The 22,926-nt window shown below is 31.5% G+C and overlaps 1 long non-coding RNA gene across 1 annotated transcript; it reads right to left on the reverse strand.

Moving 5' to 3' along the window:
• Positions 1-30: 30 nt before the first annotated feature.
• Positions 31-1,413, reverse strand: LOC120143832. Its single transcript, XR_005517979.1, has 2 exons — positions 1,311-1,413; positions 31-353 (listed from the first exon to the last, which is right to left on the reverse strand). It is a non-coding gene; the product is annotated as an uncharacterized LOC120143832 (long non-coding RNA).
• Between the last annotated feature and the right edge of the window lie 21,513 nt (positions 1,414-22,926).

A 22,926-nucleotide genomic window follows, 5' to 3' on the forward strand; every position in this document is an offset into this window, starting at 1 on the left:
TTCTATGTTTAATAGACGAATACAACAATATATGGCAACAATCTATCTCGTATATTAGACCACATATGGGAGAATAAAAGTTTCAACTTCAAACGTTTAGCATACTAAATATAACTGTTTACATGGATCAAACCACAAAATACCAACATAATACTATATAACATCTCAATCTTAAAACTTAAACCTAGATTTAGAAGAAAAACAGATAAGCTTGCCTGATAATACCCTTAAATCTTCATTCAACATATGCTGGACAATAATGAAGACAAGGGGTTTCCAGGGCAAAACTACTTGGATCTCTGCCTCATCTTTCGGCGCTTCCGCTTCAGTCTCCTCATGCGCTTTTTCTTCCACTGAAAAGAATAAAAGATAGTTAAAACATTTTATTTCAAATGACTCACAAAGCAGATTATTCTAAGGTGCTGTCATCTCCATTTAGTTCAAATAACTAAAAATTAATTTAAACCAAAGCACTCCATTTTTATGGAAATTAAAGCAATTGTATATCCTTCTTCAATCAGATCAACTCCTTTTGTTCAAGTGAAATAAACAAGGTTTTATCCAAGTCACCAGAAAAGTAAAAGAAATAATGCTTAGGACAAGAATTTTTAGCTTGAGTGGCATGTAATATAACATTCATTTCCCCACACAGACCAGCACCAAAGCTCGACAATGTAAACACATATATCAGCTAACAACAAATTAATTTCCTCATTGCAATTCATCTCAGTCACTTCCCAAACTAATATCCAAAGAACGGGAAAGACACTAAATGCCAATCAAAATATAAGAAATTTCCAAATTGATAACCCATTTAAAAATTTTATGTTCAAATATAATTCACTAAGATGAAGGCTTCTCTCACCAGCTTTCCCCATTTTTCTGTTTAAACTCAATAATTTCTCAACTTCACTAAGTTATACTTTATTTTTTTCATTTCTTTTACCGCGTTGGTTATAATAACTTAACCAGAAAAAACATGAGTAAAACAAAGAAAGCAATTAAAACTAAAGAATTCGATATAAACGAATTATAATAATTAAACATATTCCAGGCTCTCATCCTTCAATCCACCCAAAAGTACAGATATTCTATTCAGACGTAACTTTCTTTTGCATATAGATGTCAGATCAGGGATCAAATTATAAAACCCTAAAGTTTCACGAAATCTAAAAACGCAGAAACTCAAACGAGAAAAAACAAACTATTTTTCAAACGCAAAAGGGAAATTAGTTATTTGAAGAAGAATAAAAGAAAGAAATAAAAAAATCAGGAGATGCGAGATTTATTGAAGATGTAGAGGGAATTACCTTGGCTCTCATCTTGGTTTAGGGCTCTGTTTCGATTTGTCGATGATCTCTCTAGAAAGGTGACGCCTCAACTAAGAAGTGAGAGAGTAGAGGAGGGCTTCGATTGATATTTAAAGGCTTACGTTTTCCAAAACCCTAATTCGTTCGTGTGGAATTTGTATTCACGTACGAGGGTCGTTTTGTAATTAGGGTAAATTACGCATTTAGTATTTAAAATATCAGTTTTGGTCTGTTTTAGTGCCTATACTTTTATTTTTTCTAAAACTATATCTAAAGTTTAGTTTTTATTTTATTTTAGTATTCTTGTTCAAATTTTAACATTATATTTTGACAAAAATTGAAAGTTTAGGTACTAAAATGGACTAAAATTTATAGTTTAGGTACTAAACACATTAAAATTTTAATGGTTGGGTACTAAAATAAAATAAAAATTAAATGTTAAGTATATTTTTAAAAAATAAAAATTTAGATACTATAATAGATTAAAATAATAAATTAAGTACTAAATGTATAATTTACCCTAATTATCTTCGTCAAGCAGATTTGCCTTCTCTCACTCTCAACTTAAAGTTGAGTTTTTGACATCGATTTTAAGTTTGGGATCTTATAATTATATTTACTTTCAGTTATTTTTATTTATAAATTTTTGGGTAAAGTATAAAAATAGTCCCCAAACTTTTAGGGTACTTGCATTTTGGTCAACTAACTTTTGAAACTTACAATAAAGTCATCAAACTTTTAGTTCATTTTCATTTTGGTCCCTATCATTACCTCCTGTTAATTTTTGCTGACGTGGTACTTAACCCTGTTAACTCCTCCTCCTCCTCCTCCTCCTCCCTCTTATTATTCTTCTTCTCTATCTTCATTATCAGCTCCAAATTCGCTTAGAGTAAAAATAAAAAAGAAAATCGAATTGCAAATGAATATCTTCAGATTTGCAGGTGACATGACCCATTTGATTAGCATCTTAGTTTGTTAGTTTGTAAATAATATCTTAGATTTGCAGGTGGCATGACCCATTTGATTAGCTCCAAATCTTGATCACTTGATCTTATGCTTTATTACTTTGAAAATATGAATTTCTATTGTCTTATCAAGAAGAACCTACTGTCCATAAGATGTAAATGGAGTGCGGACGTTTAGGAAATTTTCTTTATTCGATAAGTTTAGGCTTTAATGTGAATATCAAAACTTTAGATTTCTTCAAATCACTTTGTATCATTCTTATATGGTTACTACATATTGTTGTCTTCATGTGATCTACCTGGTGTTATTCCATCAATATTTTTTAACATAATCTAATTATCTAAATGAGAACTCATAATCAGTTGTGCCTTTGATATTTGCAGGATTGTACATTGAATTGAGACTGTAATTTTTCTTGTTGCCATCTTTAATACACCTATTACTCCTACTGAGAACGGTGAGCTGCTTAGTTCTTCTTCACAAGACAATAGAGATTCATATTTACAAACTAATAAACCATAAAGTGCCACATCAACAAACACTAATCGGAGGTAACGACAGGGACCAAAATGAAAATGAACTAAAAGTTTGATGATTGTATTGCAAGTTTATAAAGTTAGGCGACCAAAATGCAAGTACCCTAAAAGTTTGGGGACTATTTATATACTTTACCCTAGATTTTATTAGCTATTATTTTTCATTATTTTCATTTAAAAATAAGCTTTGATCTCATTGTCGAGGTTGTTATATCGTGAATTAGAAGGGATTATTAGCCGTTTTTGGTGGAGAAATGAAAAAAAAACTAAAAAATAATACATTGGTGCTCTTGGATTTGTTGTGTCGTTAGGAATAAAATGAATACATTGGTACAATTTTGTATGTTAACAAGCGTTGAATATCTTTATTTTAATAATATTGTCATCTCAATATTTCTGTCATAAGATGTCTCAACTCAAACTATAGAGTTTTGTACGCATGAAAATGTCTCTACTCCACCTACAAAGTCATCAGGGACTAGATTGATTCATCTAAACCGCTAGAGGGCGTCGAATGCCTATGCTCTTTTGGAATTGAAAGAACTCTTTTGAACATCAATAGAAAGAAATTGAGATGTCTTCAACCTAACAATAAAAACTTCTTGTTTGTCGATTTATAGAGCATCAAGATGTCTCCCCCTAAAAACTTTTAGATTCCTCTACATAGTTTATGGTATTATACCAAGGAGAAGTTATTGTACACTCTAGTTGTTATAACCTAATGGATCCTCTCAAGAGTGTTGATATGTCTCCGTTCAACAATAAAAATCTCCTTGTTGCTATCATTTCTATGAAGAGGAGAAAAAAATTGCCAATCAAACTCCTTCAAATATGTCAAGTTGCCTCTTCCATGACCAAAGACGCATAGATATATATGTTGTTGAAAACATTTTGATGTTTCGATATAACAAATTAAGTATAAATGAATTTTAAGATTTTACAAAGATTTTATAAGTATATTCGATTCAATTAATCGAATATCAAATTATTACTCCATGTCTTTCAAGATCAATTTCAAACCTTACTAAATGTGTAAAATTGTGTTTTATACTTAAACTATTTTTAAAACAATTTTCACAAAGTATTTTGAACCAAAATCAAGCCTAAAATCAATTTTTCAAAGTGATGCACCGATGCACCAATCCCTGCATCGATGCACCATGGAATAAATTGAACATTGAATGCATTTTATGCATCGATGCACATACCATGCATCGATGCACTGAGGGTTTTATGAAAACATCGAAGGCATTTGATGCATCGATGCACTCAGGTTATTTTGAAACATCGAATGCACTTCATGCATCGATGCTCTCTTAGTGCACCGATGCACTAAGGGTCCAACGGTCAAAATATTTGAATTTTACACTTGATGCACCGATGCGCCATGGGTATGCATCGATGCACTGACGCTCCCAACTGATTTTATTAATTGTTTTCACACTTAAACGGCTTTATTGACTCCACTAATCATCCCCAACGTTCAGAATCATTTGAAGGAGTATTTAAACAAGCTTAGAATCCATTGATCAACAAGATAAAACAAGAAGAAACAACAAGAATCAAGAATTAAGAGAGAATCAAAGAGAAAGCATCAAACCTCAAGTTTGAGCATTTCAAGCCTATTTTTCATTCAATATTAATTTTGCTTTCAAGAACACTACTTGTACTCAATTGTATTCATTTTTGAGTGTTCTCTTCTTTGTTCTAGAATATCTACCTTGTGAGGATTTCCTTGTAAGTTTGCAAATTTGTAATCTTCTCTTTGAGAAAGAGTGTTCTCAAGAATTAGGGTATATTCTTGAGGGAGTTGTAAGGTTATCTCTTTGGCCTCAAAAGAAAGAACAAATTAGTGAATTTGTTGGAAAATCCTTATTGTGGATAGCTAAGGTAGTGGGCGTAGACTTTGGTTGAGAAAGTCGAACCACTCTAAATCGTTGTGCAAATCTTTTTAATTTTCTGTAAAAGCTTCCACCAAAATTTTAATTACCAATTCACCCCCTCTTGGCCGATTCCATCAATCGATTAACTCAACAATTGGTATCAGAGCCTCACTCATTTGAAGGTTTAATCACCTCTTGAGTCGATTCGGGAAGAGTTACATTGATAATCAAGTCATCAATGGCCTCCACTTCAAACGTTGACTCTGGTCTTGATTCGATGCCCGTCAAAAAGCCTCATTTCTTCAATGGAGCTAACTATGGCTATTGGAAGACTAGGATGATGTATTTCATTCAAGCAAGTGACATGGGAGCATGGAATGTTGTAGAAGAGGGATATATCAAACCTCTCACTCATCCAAGATTGTGGAGTAAATAAGAGACAAGAATGTTCCAGCTCAACTCCAAAGCCATACATATCATATTTTGTGCTCTTGGACCAGATGAATATGGGAGAGTTTCATCTTGTAAAACCGCCAAAGAAATATGGGATAAACTACAAGTCACTCATGAAGGAACCGACGAGGTAAAAGAATCTAAAATTAGTCTTCTAACACATAGCTATGAAAATTTCAGGATGAAACCAAATGAAGATATCAAAGCTATTACGGATAGATTCTCAACAATTTTCAATGATCTCAAATCATATTGAGAGATCATTCTAAATGAAAAGCTTGTGAGTAAGTTAGTTTACTCACTTCCAAAATCGTGGCAATCCAAGAAGATGACAATTATCGAGGCTAAGAACCTAAAGTCCTTAACTCTTGAAGAGCTAATCGGTTCCCTCCTCACTCATGAAATGATGCTTGAAGATGAGGTGGACCTCGATAAGATTGACGAGACACCAAAGGAGAAGGAGAAGAAGAAAAACATTGGAGTTGCTCTCAAATCCACAAAAGATGAGAGTGATTCGGATGAAGATGTCGATGACGAGGAAATGGCATTGTTTACCAAAACGGTTCAGAAAAATTATGAGACCTTACCGAGGAAGAAAATTCAAACGAAATGAAGGCCTCAAAAATGAACCAAAAGAGAAAGACCCAATCATTTTCTATGAATGCAAAAAGTCGGGGCATGTCAAATATGATTCCCCACAATTAAAGAGAAAAGGTCAATCAAATAATAAGCACAAGGCTCATGTGGCTACATGGAGCGATGAAGAAGGTTCCGATGAAGATGAACAAGAAGTAGCAAACTTGTGCTTGATGGCATTCGGGGAAGATTCTAAGGTAACCACTAACTCATTTGATTTAGATGATTTATCTTATGATGAGTTATTAGAGGAATATAATGGGTTGGCTTCGGATTATGAGAAATTGTTTTTAAAATATAAAAATGATATTTCAAAATTGAAAAATGAAAATAAACTCATATCCAAAACCAAAAACGATCTTGAAAGTAAAATCAAAGATTTGCAAATCAAATTAGAAGAGTTTGAAAAGAAAAATTCGGATTTGCAAAATTTACTTTCAAAAGTCAATGATGATCATCAAAAGAAAATTGACGATCTTAAAGCTTCTTTTGATAAAGTTTGAACAAAACGTTTTGAAATTGGAGAAAATTCAAAATTCAACTTTGTTAGAAAAAGTTTTAAAAACTACAATCATAGAGGTCCCCGAATAACCTCTAATGGAAAAATCGTTAGAAGTATATTGGTTCCTAAAGGACTCGTTACTACTAAAGATAAGGATATCCTATACAAATGGATACCTAAGGGGACTAGGATTTTGGAAACTAATGAATATGGACCCAAAAGAATTTGGGTACCAAAAATTAGAAATTAATCCATGTTTGTAGGAAAAGGAGCATTGCTACAAGGCATGAGAAACAAATTCAAACTCGTGGTACCTTGATAGTGGATGCTCAAGACAAATGACCGGGGACAAAAGCTGGTTCATAGAGCTTAACGCCAAAAATAAAGGAGAAGTGACTTTTGGTGATAATTCAAAAGGTCACATCGAAGGTATAGGTACCATAGGTAATACCTCTTCCATACAAATTAAAAATGTTTTATATGTGAATGGATTAAAGCATAATCTCTTGAGTAGTAGTCAATTATGTGATAAGGGATTCAATGTCATGTTTGAAACTAATGGTTGTAAAGTTATTGACATTGCATCTAATCGGATTATGCTTGTTGGTCATAGAATAGGAAACATTTACATGGTGCATTTAGACTCTATTGATATAACTAATTTATGCCTAGTTGCTAAGGATGAGCATGATAGTTGATTATGGCATAGGAAACTAGGACATGCTAGTTTGAGTGTTTTGCAACGGCTAATTCAAGGAAATTTAGTTTGAGGGTTGCCTAAGCTTAAATTTGATAATGATAAAATATGTGATACTTGTGCTAAAGCAAAACAAAAGTGAATTTCTTTTAAATCCATTAATGATGCATCCACTAGTAGAGTGTTACAATTGATCCATTTAGATCTTTTTGGGCCAACTAGGACTACTAGCTTGGGTGGAAAACAATATGCATTTGTCTTGGTAGATGACTATTCTAGATATACTTTGGTTCTATTTTTAAGTACTAAAGATGAAGCATTAGAACTTTTTATCACTTTTTCAAAAATAATCCAAAACAAAAAAGGTTACTCTATCACTAGTGTTAGAAGTGATCATGGCACTGAATTTGAAAATCTTGGATTTACTGAGTTTTGTAATTCTAATGGTATTAGCCATAATTTTTCAGCACCTAGAACCCCTCAACAAAATGGAGTTGTTGAGAGGAAAAATCGAACTTTAGAAGAAATGGCTAGAACCATGCTTTGTGAAAACAATTTGCAAAAATATTTTTGGGCGAAAGCCACAAATATCGCTTGTTATATTGTAAATCGAGTAATGATTAGGCCAATTTTAAATAAAACTCCATATGAAATTTTCAAAAATAAAAAGCCTAACATTAGCTATTTTCATCCTTTTGGATGTAAATGTTTTGTTTTAAACAAAGGTAAAGAAAACCTTGGCAAATTTGATGCTAAAAGTGATGAAAGAATTTTTCTAGGTTATTCCTTAAATTCTAAAGCTTATCGAGTATTTAATAAAAGAACTTTAGTTGTAGAAGAGTCTATACATATTTTCGATGATAATCCCCTTCCGAGGAAGGATTCTTGTTTGAATGATGATGTAGGTATTATAAATATAAATGACGTTGAACATGACGTTGGAGAACCATCATCAAAGGAAGAAACAAAAGATGAGGAAACTCAAGATCCTCTCGAGAATCCAACCATTGAAGAAAGGGAAGTATCTTACCCAAGAGAGTACAACTATGTCAAGGATGGTGAGATTATAGGTGATCCATCCAAAGGGGTAACAAATCGATCTTCTCTTAGAAATATTTGTAATTATGTTACATTTATCTCATGCATAGAGCCTAAGAATATCAAAGAAGCATTAAATGATGAACATTGGATTATGGCTATGCAAGAAGAGTTAAATCAATTTGAGAGAAGTAAAGTATGAACATTAGTTGAAAGGCCTAGTAATAAATCTACTGTAGGTACTAGATGGGTATTTAGGAATAAGCTTGATGAGAGTGGTAATATAGTGAGAAACAAAGCTAGACTTGTTGCTCAAGGGTATACTCAAGAAGAAGGCATAGACTATGATGAAACATACGCTCCCATAGCTAGGATGGAAGCAATAAGAATGTTATTAGCATTTGCATGTTTTCATGAATTTAAATTATATCAAATGGATGTTAAAAGTGCTTTTTTAAATGGTTTTATAAAGGAAGAAGTGTATGTGAAACAACCTCCTGGTTTTGAAGATTTTAAATTTCCAAATCATGTTCTTAAATTGACAAAAGCGCTTTATGGCTTAAAACAAGCTCCTAGAGCTTGGTATGAAAGATTGTCAAACTTTTTAATTGAAAAAGGTTTTTTCCAAAAGGAAGGTTGACACTACATTGTTTTTAAAGCATAAAGGTAAAGATTTATTAGTAGTTCAAATTTATGTTGATGATGTAATATTTGGTTCTACTAATGAGGTTCTTTGCCAAGAATTTTCTAAGCTAATGCAAAGTGAATTCGAGATGAGCATGATGGGGGAGCTCTCATTTTTCTTGGGACTCCAAATCAAGCAAAGAAAAGATGGAATCTTCATCAATCAAGCTAATTACGTCAAAGATATGCTCAAGAAGTTTAGACTGAAAAATGGGAAACCTCATGACACTCCAATGAGCTCATCAACAAATCTTGACATAGATGAAGGAGGTAAATGTGTTGATGTTAAATTATGTAGGTCAATGATTGGCTCTTTGCTTTATTTAACCGCAAGTAGATCGGACATTATGTTTAGTGTTTTCTTATGTGCTAGATTTCAATCATGCCCTAAGGAATCACATTTACTAGCTGTTAAGAGGATCTTTAGATACCTTAAGGACACTCCTAGTTTAGGACATTGGTATCCTAGAGACTCTAGCTTTAGCTTGCATGCCTTATCTGATGTGGATTATGGTGGATGCAAATTAGATAGGAAAAGCACCTTCGGTACTTGCCAATTCCTTGGAAATATGTTGTTTCTTGGTTTTCAAAGAAACAAAATTGTGTTGCATTATCTACCACTGAAGCGGAATACATTTCAGCCGGTAGTTGTTGTGCACACGTTTTATGGATGAAACAACAACTTTATTACTATGGAATTGAAGTAGGTACCATTCCTATCAAGTGTGACAATAATAGTGCTATTTGTCTCACTAAAAATCTCATCCAACACTCTAGAACTAAGCATATTGAAATTAGACATCACTTCATTAGAGACCATGTCGCTAATGAAGATGTAGTTCTAGAATTTGTTGATACTTTGCACTTTTGGACACTTAGGAGAGAATTAGGTTTAACTTACCTATCTTCACTTAGTGTTTAAAATGATTTTAGCACTTTTTAGAATAAATGAAAAATGCTTATAATAATAATTTTTATTGTATTCTTTGCTATTAGTTAAGGGGAGTTTATGTTCTTTGGTGAAAATTAATTTTATGTTCAAATATAGTTTAAGGATTAATTTGATTGATTGAACATGATTAATTTTCATTATATCAGTTGCCAATACCACTAGATCCAATTAATTTAGCATTTTGAGTGTTTAAAATGGATTTTTGACATTTTTGTTCTTAATGCATCAATACACCTAACAATGCATCGATGTATCCTTGAATGTGCATCGCTACACCATGAAGGTGCACCGATGCATGCCTTGAATGTGCATCGATGCACAAGGTCATGCATCGATGCATCGGTCGGGTTTTTGGGTGTAAAAGGCTTATTTTCTTATTTGTTTCAAACCCTAAAACTACACCCTCTTCAGCCGCACGCCTCTCTCACTCTCTAAATTCTCCTCTTACTCCAAAATAAACATTTTTTATCGGAATTCATCCTCATTTCATCTCAAAGCCCTGTTACTATCATTAAATCGTGCAAAACAACTTCTCATTCTCATCAATCCGAAATTTTCAAGGTATTTTTCTGAAAACCTCTATTTTATCATATTTTGATTTTAGAAATAGTTTAGATTAGTTCTAGGATGAACATTATATCGGGCATTGATTGTTTGATGATTAGAAACTAGATTTCACAACTAATTTCATCAAAAAAAACTCACAAATTTTCAATAATTTTTTGAATTTTCGAAATTAAAAAAATCGAAAATCTAAATTTAATTTTTAAATTTGATGTTTTTTTATTTAATTATGTTGTTTTCATGAAAAACTATACATATTATAATTTTCAAACATTATTTTCTAAATAGTTTTTCAAAACTATGCCCATTAGGATTCGATTTAGAGAACATTGAATTATTGCAGACTCAATTGAGTTTTGGGATTGATTTTTGTGCATACATGTGTTTCAAATTGCAGGTTTCATTCCTAATTCTGATTCTTTAACCATATCCAACCCCAAACATCTTAGGACTTCATCGAGTCATTCAACCCGACCTCCTAATCCCCGTTCCTCCTCTACCTAATAGTCTTATAGTATCATGTTTTAATATGCCTTAACGTCGTAGAGAAGAATTATACTCTAGGTACATAAATTCTTTCCAATCCTATAGAATTCAGGAAGAGCGTTTTCCTTCTCTTCAAGCCATGATAGATTTTGACTTCGAATACCTTCTGATTCTTAAAACTTGGAAGTTTGATAAAATGTTTCACCTCAAACCTATCGTCTATCAACAGTTAGTCTGCATTTTCTACTCCAATGCAGTATGCATTCAAAACCAAACTCAATGTGGGACTATAGCAATTAGATCCTATCTTTTAGGCCAATATATTAATATTAACCCCGAGACTATAGTTTTCCGTTTTAGGCTAGATGATGATGGGTTATATAATGAGAATGAAACTGCGGAATATCCCTATATTCCAAACTCTAGTGTTAGTACTCTACGATCTCATCACGATCATTTTCTTCATTTGATGATCTCTTGGTGGTTTAGACCATCCAAAGGAAGGTACTCCACTCTTCGTACTTGGGATTTATGGTGGATACACTGTATCCAGAATAAGAACAAAATAAATCTGCCCCACATTATATTTAGTTAACTAGTGGATATCATAAACATTGTTCCTTCAAAACATGTCGAAATATTAATTTATGGATGTCTTCTTAGTAACCTTTTTATCAAACTCGGTCTAAACTTCTCTCTCGACAATCCCATCCCTCTCTAAAATCAAATCAATCTCACCTCGTTGAAGAAAGCGGATTGGAAATAAGATGAGGAAACCGGTCTTTGGGTCTTTCGACCTGGTAAGAAAACTCCGGGAGCGAGTTCTTCACGAGCTGCTCCTAGCTCCTCTCGTGCTCCTCCTCCTCCTCCAGCATCGACTGCTGACGATGATCCCGAGTTTCAACAACTTATGCAAGATATCGATGATCACGTACCAGAATATGAGCCTGTACCAGAACCAGCACGGCAAGAAGATCAAATGCCACCATATTTTCGATCTTTCTTAGAGACGTTTGATCTGAGGTTTACCTCAATGGAGTCTTAGATTACTTAGTTTCAGCGGGAGATGCATGAACGTATGGACGCTCTCACTCTTGAAGTTCGAGCTCATTATCCTCCTCCTCTCGATCCTCCGATGGAGTAAATTTGTTTCCTTGTTATGTTTTCTTGATTTTTAAAACTTGGATTGATTTTGATGTTTCTAGATTGTTTGTTTTGGATTGTTAAATGTTTGAATTTGTTATGGTTTGGATGATTGGATTTTGAACTTAATATATATATATATATATATATATATTTGGTTTGGTTGAATTTTCTTATTTTTGCATCATTAGACATATATGACCAATAATGCCATTTCACATTTGATTATGAATATTTATTATGAAACTAATGGGTAATCTCTCTTTTGATTGTGATCTTAGCAGCTTAAGCTATATTTACTTATAATCAATTGGCTATGCTTTTCAAAACCTTGTTTAAAACATTTTAAAGTATTTTTGATTTAACAAAAAGGGGGAGAAATATTAAGCGTTAAAGGGGAGAAGTGTTAGAGTAAGGGGAGGTAATTTTTCAAAATTGATTTCAAATTTTTAGAAAATTTTAAAATTACACAAATGTTTTGTTATATCAAAAAGAGGGAGATTGTTGAAAACATTTTGATGTTTTAATATAACAAATTAAGTATAAATGAATTTTAAGATTTTACAAAGATTTTTATAAGTATATTCGATTTAATTAATCGAATATCAAATTATTACTCGAAGTCTTTCAAGATCAATTTCAAACCTTACTAAATCTGTAAAATTGTGTTTTATAAAACTATTTTGAACCAAAATCAAGCCTAAAATCAATTTTTCAAAGTGATGCACCGATGCACCAATCCATGCATCGATGCACCATGGAATAAATTGAACATCGAATGCATTTTATGCATAGATGCACATACCATGCATCGATGCACTAAGGGTTTTATGAAAACATCGAATGCATTTGATGCATCGATGCACAAGCTATGCATAGATGCACTCATGCTATTTTGAAACATCGAATGCACTTCATGCATCGATGCACTCTTAGTGCACCGATGCACTAAGGGTCCAACGGTCAAAATATTTGAATTTTACACTTGATGCACCGATGCACCATGGGTATGCATCGATGCATTGATGCTCCCAACTGATTTTATTAATTGTTTTCACACTTAAATGGCTCTATTGACTCCACTAATCATCCCCAACGTTCAGAATCATTTGAAGGAGTATTTAAACAAGCTTAGAAGCCATTGATCAACAAGAGAAAACAAGAAGAAACAACAAGAAACAAGAATTAAGAGAGAATCAAAGAGAAAGCATCAAACCTCAAGTTTGAGCATTTCAAGCCTATTTTTCATTCAATATTCATTTTGCTTTCAAGAAAACTACTTGTACTCAATTGTATTCATTTTTGAGTGTTCTCTTCTTTGTTCTAGAATAGTGCAAACAATTTACCTTGTGAGGATTTCCTCGTAAGTTTGCAAATTTGTAATCTTCTCTTTGAGAAAGAGTGTTCTCAAGAATTGGGGTATATTCTTGAGGGAGTTGTAAGGTTATCTCTTTGGCCTCAAAAGAGAGAACAAATTAGTGAATTTGTAGGAAAATCCTTAGTGTGGATAGCTAAGGTAGTGGACGTAGACTTTGGTTGAGAAAGTCGAACCACTCTAAATCGCTGTGCAAATCTTTTCAATTTTCTACAAAAGCTTCCACCAAAATTTTGATTGCCAATTCACTCCCTCTTGACCGATTCCATCAATCGATTAACTCAACATATGCTCCCACATTAACTACAAGAATTAAATTACAATCTTCTAGAGCAAGTAAAGTAGAAACACCTCCACTAATAACAGGAGAAGACAAACAAAAAAAAACCATTAATTTAGTTTATCCTAAATATATATATATATATATATAATATATAAAGTTAAAAGTAAGGAAAATGTCTAAGGAAAAGCAATTTAATTTAAGTCTAAAAACAGCGGATAGGAGATAGGCTGGAAATTTAATAAGGAACATAACAAAATAGGTTATGTGCAATCGAAAATATTAATGTACTTGTAATATTTTAGGTTGTGACGATGAAAAGAAAATAAATAATAGTGTAATCAAGAAACTTATTTTGTTGGTAAATATGAAAACTTAAAAAAATATTGATATTTTCGTATTTAAAAAATGAAAAAAATAAAAAGGCTTGGAAGTGTCAAATTTTTGGACAAATATCGATATTTAGGAAAAGTACCGATTATTTTTTGATAACATTAGTGGTTTAGGAAAGTAGTATGTACTATCTTTGAATGTAAAAAGAAAAACGTGTTTCTTCTCTGAAATCAGTAATTTCTCTTAGTGCTAGAAACGAAATTGTAGTCAACTGATTTGAATGAAAGTCAATCGTATTTAAAAAAAAAAAAAACAGATGTGTGTACGTGAAATCTAGTTTATAGTATTTGAAATTTAGGATTTAAGGTTTAAGGTTTAGGGAATATGAAAGTTGCATTACACTATAATTGATTTTGATCAGAATTGAATAAGTTTTTTGTTTGAACATTTATTAATCGAAAACACTAGTTTGTTAAAGTGATTTGTTGTAATTCATAAAAGAATTGTAATTTAACATTATAGGTTGAACCGAAAATATTAGATTGTATATAACATTATAAGTTGTAATTTATATAACAACTGTAATGTAACATTATGGGTTGAAACCAAAATGTTAGGTTGTATATAAGCGATTATAACTGAAATTGTAGTAAAATGAAGAACTTATTCATTTGTACATAATCGATTATCATAAGTTGTCTATCAAAATAGAAAAATATGTTGAAAACTAGTTACGGTTTTTAAATTTAGTAGTTAATAAGATATAATTATTGCAATGTATTTAGTGATATATTAAACGGATGAAGAAATAAAGACATGATGTTATTAGGATAAATTATGTGAAGTGCAAATTGTTTAATGAAAAAAAAAATGTATGATTTGATGATATATTTGTTATGGTGTTATTGTTTGTTTTTCATTCAATTAATTTAGTTGTCTTATATTGAACGAGTATAAAATTGTGTTGGTAGAAATGAAAAAAATAAAGTCAAATGATATGAAACAGTTCAAGAAGATGTCGAAAATGAGGAAGAAAAGATAAATATAGATGAACAACCGAAGAAACCACTTAATGCATTTATGCACTTCTAGTAAGTACCAAGGTAGATGTGTAATAGTTGTTTGAATGCTTATTGATTAAAAGTATTTAAGAAGAAAAATTAGTTACAAATTTGAAATGTCTATAGTTCTAGTCTATGTGAATGGATGAAGGAAAAAGAAAATAAAAATAGGGCGGTGTATATAAACTGATTTGAGTAGGTTAACATAAAAGTAAAATTCATAGAAAATGAATACTATGTAGCGTTAAATTATTGATAAAGATTTGTTTATGGTTAATTGCATATGAGAATAAAAGCGTAGGAGAAATTAGAGGAGATGAGTGAAGAGGAGAAAGAACCTTTTAATCAATTGTCGAACAAAAAGGAAAAACATCAATAGTGAAAGAGTGTACAATCAAAGAAGGTAATGAATAAATTAGTAGAACTTGTAAAAAAGTTTATAAAGGTTATATAAAAAAACTAACATTATTATATTTTTAAAAAATATAGGAAGTCTTGACAAGGTGTAGCCTAAATAGAGTATCTAAATTGATGGATGAGTTGAAGAGAAAAAAATGTTGTAAGAGAATTAGGGTTTGGGTATTTGCTTGGAATAATTGCACGATCAATTCGTAGGGAGTTGTTTCGTGAGTTGGTAAAGAATTTAGATTTTGAAAATAGTTTTGTTATGTTCAATGAATTTAGATTTTCTCTTTGAGTTGATGGTGTTGTAGTCGTGTTGGGGCTGAAAAATGAAGGGATTGATGTTGAAGAAATAATGGAAAGGGAGAAGAGAAGGAGCTTATCTCGAATTATAACATAAGGATTAAGGTTTGTACTAAAAAATTGAGATATATATAAAAAATGATGAGTATGATGGGAATGAACTAAAGGCTATGGTATTGTTTTACATTGTTATAATATTTCTATATCCAATGGGTGATACATGTCCAAGAATGAAAAATATAAAGTTGTTATGCACGAAATGGTTGAATGAACAACTAAATTAGGTGATATTGCCTATGGAAAATTGTTAGATGGAATAGTTAGTTACAATAAGCTCAAATGCCACATATACCTAATGGTGTATGGGTATATTAGAGGTAAATGAGTATGGTTTAAGTTTTTGGTTATAATAAAATTTTAAATAGTGTACCTTTAAATTGATTTAGTTGGCAAATAAATGTAGGTTCTATTATTTATTTTTTGTTAGAAAGTTCATGTAGACAGACTACAAAATCAATTAGGTTGCCATGTATTTGTAAAACTCTAATCCAGTCTGAACCGAAGATCGATGGATTGTGATGTAACACGGGACCACCGAAGTGGCTAACCCAAAAAGTTTCTTTTTAAAACCATTGTAAACCATTATATAAAATGCCATTCATAGCAATGTAAATAAAACATAATAAATTTGTTTTACAAATACGGGGAACTCCCAAATCATCCAAAATAAATATACTGAGTTTAAATCAAAATAGAATTACGGCTGAATACAAAAAGGGTCTACAATAGTACATGTCCTCTAACACAAGTTAAGACATAATCTAAAGTCTCTGCTGAATTGGAATATCTGGTGACAATAACTCCCCACGGACGGCCTCCTAAGAACATACGCATGAAAACACATTCCAAACGTTGAACTTACGAGCTTAGTGCCACACTAATAACTGTGTTCACTAAATGAGCATGTAAGTGGCATAGGTATGAAGACACAGAATACTGATATGACATACTAAGATAAGCATCATGGTGTGGCTGAGGGTTTTGTATCTCGAAGCTCACACACCCATTCCTATATACCCTTGGATATTTGGGGTAAGATTTGGAACTGCATCAGAAACGTACACCAGACCAATTTACTCTGTTAAGTCCTGGGGCATTTACACCCAACTGGAAAATGAAGTTCCTTGGCACTGATCGGGATATCCAAATTGTATGATCGTTATCTGCTAAAATAACTCGGGGGTCCTAACTATGTGTCGTGCATCAAACAAGGCTAGTTTTATGTTGTTATGTCTATTATTATTTTTAATTGTTCTGAGTTTATTATTGTTCTCACTTATAGTTTTATTTCATGGTGTTTAGGTATTATTGAGTCCCTCAATTCTATCCCTTAAAACTCTTGGGTTTCTTACCCAAAACTATTCATGGGTACCGATACTAAACCCCTTAGTATCGGTAATAACCTTTGGGTATCGATACTACTATCTTATTAAAGGTTAATAAAAAAGATTGGTATCAATACGTTAGTTTGAGTATCGATGCTCATAGTCTGAGGTATTGATACTTTCCTGAGTATCGGTACAAATTTTGGCTTCGATGTTTTGAAAAATACCTAAGTATTGATACCCCTGTTGAGTATTATCGATACTCTACCCTTAGTATCGATATTCCCATGAGTACCAATACCAAAAATAGCTTCTGGAATCTGCTGAGTAACCTTGTTAGATACTACCCTGAGAGTATCGATACATTACCTAAAATATCGATACTTCTAACTCAAAAACCCATTTGTTTTAGCATCTGAAGAACAATATTGATATTGTTCTTTTAGTACTGATATTCATGCCGGCACAAAAATGCCTCTCTAACACTCTTATGATCCCTATTGAGGTCTCCAAACATTATTAAAGTGTTCTGTCTAATAATAAGGGTCATAATAAGTCCATAAACATGTTGAGAAATACCAAACATTGAAATATACCATGAACATGCTTCATGACTCGTGCAAGCTAATAAACTCACCTAGTGATCTACATTATAGTAGAGTTGAGTTAGAAGTGAGTTACCTTTAATTTCTAAGTTGTTGGAAACACCTAAAGTTCAACCAAACACTATTTTATCATTTCTCTTAGTTTTGGATCTTTATCTAACTTCTCTCAATAGACAAGAATCAATCACAAGTGTTACTAACGTTGTTGGGGAATTTAGAAAAGAATTTAGGACGTTTCTTGAGGCTTGAATCTCTCAAAAAATAAGTTGATATCTCTAGGTTTATAAAACCCCCAGTAAACCCATATTTTCATACCTTGACGAAAGAAAGAGATAGAGGGCTTGAATGATATCTTGAAAGGATGAGATTAAGATTCTTACCTTATAATTTCATTGTCGTACCTAGAAATCCAAAAAGTTACTACCTTGGCAACTTAAGCTTAAGGAAGAAGATGAAGAGAAAAGATGAAGCTTTTAGGAGAGAAAATGACAAAGGATGAGAGAAAAGAGATGGTTTAGGCATGATATCATCAAATTTTAATGGAATCAGCCTTTTAAACTAAAGAGGGTATAATTTCTCTTTTGGTCCTTCTAGCTTTGATCACAACATAAAAAATACCCCTTTTATCATCCATTGGACCCAAGTCAAGCCCAAAGTGTAATTTTTAAAAGTTACAAATGGGTCATGAAAATAATAAAATAAAAAATATTATTTTCACATTTTTTAAATGTTGGAAAATAATATTTAATGGTTTTATTTCATGTTTAATTTGAACCTTTGCATTAAGGTGACTAAATTGTAATTTTTGGAAATTACAAGGGCAAAATGGTAAACTGGGAAAATATTTTGTTCATCTTTGACTATTGGAAGATGATAAGGTTATTGTAGCTTGGTATTAATGTAAATATCAAGTTCATTAAGGGTAAATTAGTATAGATATTTTAATTTCAAGGGTAAATTAGTAATTTAGTATTTAATGAATTTTTAATTAATTAAATATTAAAAAAAGATGATGAATTATCAAAGCTTCATCATCTTCTCCAGCATCAATACGTGAGTTCTCTTCCAAGGTAAGAAAATATTTCTTTTCCATTTTTGAGCCAATTTCCTTGGAATTTGTGTTATGTCGTGAACTGGGAAAATGATCTACGCGAAAAACGCTATTATTTGGTACCAATATTTCTTTCTAATCTTGCTAAATTTCAAAGATCACAAATCTAAAGGTTTGTGTTCATATAAGGGATCATGAAATTGATGATGAATCTTGATGTTTTTGAGGTTGTAGATTCATATTCAAGCTCGATTGATGGTTATAGCATGTTCAATCTTCCTAGAATTAATTCTTCAAAATTCAGTCAAATCATAAGTTGAATAAATTTGTGTTTTGATGAGAATTGATAAGGGATTTGATTATAGATATGTTATAAGGTTGATTGAAAGTTGATTTTATGCTTGAATCGAATCAAAATCGAGCAAAATCATGGAAAACCTAGTTTTTGATCTTTAAATCATTAGGCTTTGATCTTAAAGGATGAGAAAAATTATGGAAAAAATTATATATGGGTTGGAGATGATGAAAAGAGTATTCTACAAACCTTAGAAAAATTTGGGGATCATTTCGTAATTTTTGAAAAGTTGGAGATCAATTTGTAAATTTTGGAAAATTGATAAAGAACCTAGGGATGAAGTTAAAAGAAACAGTTAGATTCTGAATTTTGCAGTAGGTTTGAAAATTCACCAGAAATTATATAAAAATAATTTGGAGATTATTTTTATATATTTGTGTTCATATATCGATCTATTTTTGTTTAAAATAAACAGGGATCAATTTCAAGGTGAATACAAAAAGATATGAAATTTTAACCGAGGAAAGGTCAAAACATTCAGACAGCAGATTCAGTTTATCAACTTTGAAAATTCACCATAAATTGTACAGAATGAATTAGAAGGAGTTCTTTATATGGATAAATTCGTATTCGAGTCTATTTTTCAACGGAATAAACGTAATTAAATTCCAATGTGTATATCAATACATAATACGGATTATTTAAAGCTAGTGCAAGTTGTCTAAATATGGAAAATTGATGGGTTGTTGTGTAAGTGTTGTATAATTGATATACTATGCTAGAAAATGTTGTTTTGGAATTGAAATGAGTGTTAGATGTGAAAATGACTATTTTGGAAGTTTAAAAGGATTGTTGATTTAAATGCAACAATTACATAGTTGGGGTGCTTAAAGGTAATTGTACCTTTGTAAAAGTAATTGGTTGGTAATAATTCCATTACTGGAATTTCTTGAATTTATGGAATTTTTGGTATTTAAAATTTAAGTGATAAAATGGTGAATGACCATTTTATATAAATTGGAAAAGTTAGTGCCAATATTAAAAGGAATTATTATGTGTTAAGTATTTTGATAGAAAATGAGTTTCAAGTATATTATGGATTTTGTTTTGGGGATGTATTTATGTTAGTACAATACTAACATATGTATCGTTATAAAATTGTGATTTGTACAGATTGTGATTGATTTGTGACTCAGACAAGTCAAGTATAAAAGGATTGTTGTGGATTATATTGAGGAACATCGTTTGGATATATAAAGTGTCAAGGTGAGTGCAAATTTAATTTGTACTTATGTTATAGAATAAACATTGGCTTGCGATGAGCCAGTGACAGAGTTACTATGGTAAGAAGTGACTCCTAAAATGTTATTTGATTTGTGGTGCATGCAAAACATTATATATGAATGTTTTAACATCATTGGGAAGTATTTTTTATAAGTATATTTCCATGTTTGAATGCATAATTCCATAAGCACAAACATGTGATTGATATGGATATTATGTGTGCATGAGTACATGAAAGTGGGCATATGTGTCTTATGTTATAATATGTGTTATTGTATTACATGAATATATGAGAATATGATATCAGTTGTGTGATATGTTTGACATGTTATTTTATGTGACATGATTGATGTGAACATATGAGAATAAAATATGAGATACGTGAATTTAATATATGTGAATACATTCATATGTGAGCAAGATATAACATATGTGTTTACATGAACACATGAGAAATGATATACGCTATAGGATATGATCTACATGATTACATGCACATATAATACATGTGATATGATATGAACCTATGTGAAATGGGTTATATGAAAAGGGATCTATGAGATCATACGATAATGTTATACAATGATCTATGAGATCATACAAGAATGATACAAGTGATGTGAACAATAATAAATGATAATGCCCATGTTATGTGATATGAGAGCTAGTGGTATAGTTGGCATGCCAAGAGTCGAGGGTTACATATGTCCTATGAGACATATGATAGGTCCTACGGGATACAGATTACATCCTTCGGGATGATAGGTCCTTCGGGACACAGATGACATCCTTCGGGATGATAGGTCCTTCAGGACATTTATACGAGCTGTGGTGACAGAATCTGTGTGCACAATCTCAGTGTACTCGCATACCTTGAGTTCTCAGTAATATACATGGGCTAATACATTGGCTAATACATGGATTAATACATTAGATTATAAAATACATCAGTATTATGCATGGGCTATAAAAGATATCAAAAGTGCTTGCATTATTATATGATATTATGTTATTATTGTTTACACTGAATCAAAAATATACATGGGCTAGTACATGGACTATTAAAAGAGATAGCATAAATACATTGTATGTGATGTATATGCTTTGTCATGTGAAAAATACATTACCAGATTTATATGTGATACTGTGTATATTACTTGGTAAAATGTATTATATGATATATTACAAAGGTTAAGTACAAGATGACATGTTTTAAATGGGTTCATGATAATGATATTGATGTTGATAATGACGATATTTATGAATGTATGTATTATGTTATATGAAATGTTCTATGTTTTCTATTATATGCTTTATATATCTCACTAAGTCAACGACTTAGCGTGTGATTGTTTCACACGTAGGTTCCGAAAAGAGGAAGATTGATAAAAGTTAAACAAGACAGGTTAGTTTCTCCTTTCTAAAGATCAGATCAGAAAAGAATTGAATAGTAAGTATTTTGTAATACTGATTGTAGTTGGCATGTAAATAAAGATTTAAATCTGCTATGCGCTAAATTATTTTATGTAAATTATTCAGTCTTAATTGGTGAAAGTTTTAACATTATTCACTATTTTGTACAAGTAAATGTTTTAGAAAGTCAATGTGACACCTCAGACTCATATCCGGGTCGGGTACGAGATGGGGGTGCTACATTTAATGGTATCAGAGCTATGGTTTAGCCGATTCTATACATAAACCGAAGTCAAAAGTATTTTAAAAAAAATACATATCAACACAAAGTGAAAAATTTTCTGATCTGAAAGTGTAAGGAGTGTGTTGTCTTGCTAATAGAGAATATTTTTCTTGATGTTAAATGATATGAAGATAATGTTAGAAGGTATTCATTTCTCCAAAGTAAAGAAGTTAGATTGAGTAGTTTTGTTATTACATGGACAAGTTAGAGTATGGTGGGAAAATGTCGCAATGATAATGTTAAAAGATTCAGTGACGTGGTTATTGTTTGTATAAGAGTTCAAGAATAAGTACATTAATGACCAGTTTATAAGACAAATGAAGTTAGAATATATGAGCTTGAAGCAAGGGAATTACACGTGCATGTGTATGAAAGTAAGCTTAATAAGTTAAGCATATTTGTGGCTGAATTATTAACGAATAAAATGATTATAAGTTTGATTGAGAAAAGATATCAAGTTCATAAAACTTGATAGAGTTACCTTTTGAAGGTAAATTTACGAAGATGGATTGTATATCATTCCATGTTGCAATGAATTATTGTGTAGATTAAGATGGAATCTCAAGAACTTGAAAAGTGTAAAGTTCGTAATGATAAGAAAAAGAGTAAATTTGTTTACTAGTGTGATTTTAGCATTAACTACTATGAAGTTATTGCTACAAATTGTCAATTCTTATTTTTGAACAAAGTGGATATTTAGAGTTTCATTTTATATGGATAATGTTTCAACTGTTCGAGAATAATTTCTATGGATCTGGAAAAGTTATACAGATTACCATAGGAATGAAATAAGGAATTATAAAGTAGAAATATTCAATTCAACTTGATAAAAAGTATTATTATTGCGGAAGACCCATGAGTCATGATACAAGTGTTAGTCGAACAAATAGTAAATGTTCGATAAAGATTCAGGAGCTTACGTTACCAATAAATCTTATGAGATTATCATTAACGAGTTATAGATCATTTTGATCATAAGTTGGTTGTCTCTGCATTAAGGTTCGGT

Source organism: Hibiscus syriacus, unplaced genomic scaffold, assembly GCF_006381635.1.
Source record: "Hibiscus syriacus cultivar Baekdansim isolate YM2019G1 unplaced genomic scaffold, ASM638163v2 tig00110864_pilon, whole genome shotgun sequence".
NCBI classification, from domain to species: Eukaryota; Viridiplantae; Streptophyta; class Magnoliopsida; order Malvales; family Malvaceae; genus Hibiscus; species Hibiscus syriacus.